Raw genomic sequence first — 2837 nt, forward strand, 5'->3', positions numbered from 1 at the left:
ATTCGAGGATGAATGTTCCCAAGGGGGAGATATTGTAATACCCCACAAAATCCTAAGCTTAACTCAACCCTTAAAGTTTGATAAGGGGGTCCCATACTTAGAAAAATTCAGCTAAGTATTTACACTTAGAGTTATTTTAGCCTTCAAAGTTGGAGATCTTATTTTGTGACCCTTACGACCATTAAATGTCGATCTTTAAGTTCCTTCATGATTAGGAATGTTAGTAGGTGTTCTCGGATGAGTTTTAAATTTTTCAAACAATATTTAAAGCATGTTTGGGAGTCCAAAATAGTATATCAATGCGATCTCGATGCACCGCATCACCTATCTCATCGATCAATATTTTTCCTTGGCTCCTAGTGTCAAATTCCAGTTAGCTGACACAGACGATGCATCGAGATCACATTGATATACCAGTTAGCATACCAGTACATTCAAAGTACTGATGCATACATTTATTTTGTGCTATGATGTCTTATATCATAGGTCTAGATGCACGGCCTCCTAACCGTACTGAGAAGCCCAGCCCATCAACAGCAGACTTAGTGGTGAGTCCTCATAGTTTGAGGATAGAGTATTATTTTAGTATTTTAGTACAGTTTTCTATAGCTGGAGTTAGTTGGGGGCTTATCCCATCAACTCCATAACTCAGACAATTAGAGGCTTTCAAACTAAAGTATTTTCAGACAGATGTTTTAGTATTCAATTTTCCAATTTTCAATATGTATTTTCAGTAATGAACCTTATGGCAAATTTAGCCTACCTTCCGCATTTATTTCAGTTATATTGTTATCACAGTGTGAATAGAATATTATACAGTGCTCACAATAGGTACCAATTATGAGTAGCTGGTGTTCCTTTGAGATCATTAGCACCGTGTAGCATCTGGGGTACAAACTCAAGGTTTTACACCCTTTATGGCTTAAAACCGTCCCCCAAATAGTGGTATAAGAGGTTTGACTCTTTTATGACTTCTCATATGTTTAGGAGGAGTAGTTATGATAGCTTTGTATATTTCAAGGAGGTAAGTGATGGTTCGTTCGTGTATCTTCTCTTGTATACTGATGATATGCTGATTGCAGCAAAGGATATGATAGAGATAATAAAAGTCAAAGCCCAGCTCAGTAAGAAGTTTGATATGAAGAATCTAGGAGCAACAAAGAAGATCCTTGGCTTGGAAAGTCTGAGTGATAGAGAGAAGTGTAAGTAATATTTGACTCAAAAAAGGTATATTAAGAAAGTTCTTCACAGGTTCAATATGCAAAATGCCAAACCTGTTAGTACTCCATTGGCAGCTCATTTCAAACTCTCAGCCACGTTATCTCAAATGACAGATGATGAGCATGACTATATGTATCGAGATCTATACTCTAGTATAGTTGGGTCTCTTTTGTACGCGATGGTGTGTTCCTCACCAGATTTTTCATATGCAATCAGTGCAGTTAGCAGATACATGGAAAATCTTGGCAAAGAACATTAGAAAACAGTTCAGTGGATTTTCAGATACTTGCATGGATCTGCTAATGTTTGTTTGCAGTTTGGGAGAAATAGAGATGGAGTGATCGGGTATATTGATTCTGATTTTATAGGAGGCCTTGATAAAAGGAAGTCCCTTACAGGATATGTTTTCACTGTTAGTGGTTATATTATCTGTTGGAAAGCTACTTTACATACTACAGTTTCTTTGTTAACTACTGAGGCAGAGTATATGGCTATTACAGAGGCTTCAAAGGAAGCTATTTGGTTGAAGGGTCTGTTTAGTGAACTTAGCAAAGACTTACAGATTACTACAATCTTTTGAGACAGTTAGAGTGCTATTTTCCTTACAAAAGATCAGATGTTTCATGAGAGGAAAAAGCACATTGATGTTTGGTATCATTTTATGTGTAAAATTATTGCTCGTGGTGATATTATGGTAAGCAAGGTTAGTACCTACGATAACCCCGCTGATATAATGATAAGACACTACCAAGTGCCAAGTTTGAGCATTGCTTAGACTTGGTTGGTGTCAGCAGCTAGGTTGTGCACTTAGGGGCTTTTGTAGAAGAGGTGAAGAGTTTTCTTGAAATGGATTTAAGTTTGGAATTAGAATTCGTGTCAAGGTGGAGATTGTTAGAGTTTGTGACCCAAATTTTATTGATCCGGCCCTGAAAATTTTGCGATGCAACACATGTTTGTGATTTCTTGTAGGGTTTGTGATTGGGGCTTAGGACTTCTTTGTACGCGCGTATTATATAAGTTCATTTAGTGGGTCATTTTGGACGTAACACATAAAACACGTCATTAAGACTTTCGTCTCCTTATTGTACTCCTATCCATTATAGTGAAAATCCTCCTCCTCTGCTTGTAGTTTTTCCGCAAGGGTTTCCATGTAAATCTGTGTGTGTTCTTCTTGTTTTCTTTTGCTTTGTGGTATTTCTTATTTTGTCCGATCATAACAATAAGCTATTCTGATGTGATGACCAAACACCTGATATATGCATATGACTGATAAGAAACTCAACTAATGAACGATTTGTCAATCAATAAACAAAGATAGTATGGTGCAAATTCAACAATATTAAACATAGCCTCTCATTTATCTACTCCTTATCTACTTAATACTTTGTAGTATCTACAACATTAATTTCAAAGGAAACCCACCACATAGGGCTATAAGATAATATATAGTTCTTATATCACTTGATTGACTGGCAAGAAAGAGCTTCTGTAAGAACTAGAAGACTCTTGTAGGTACGGCAACCCTCTCTTCAGCTATTAGTGGACTGTTGCACAGAATGGGTGATAGAAGGAATCTTTCTTACCACACTTTTCAAGTGCTTAGCTTCTGATAGATG

The sequence above is a fragment of the Capsicum annuum genome, unplaced genomic scaffold (genome assembly GCF_002878395.1).
Source record: "Capsicum annuum cultivar UCD-10X-F1 unplaced genomic scaffold, UCD10Xv1.1 ctg2966, whole genome shotgun sequence".
NCBI lineage: Eukaryota > Viridiplantae > Streptophyta > Magnoliopsida > Solanales > Solanaceae > Capsicum > Capsicum annuum.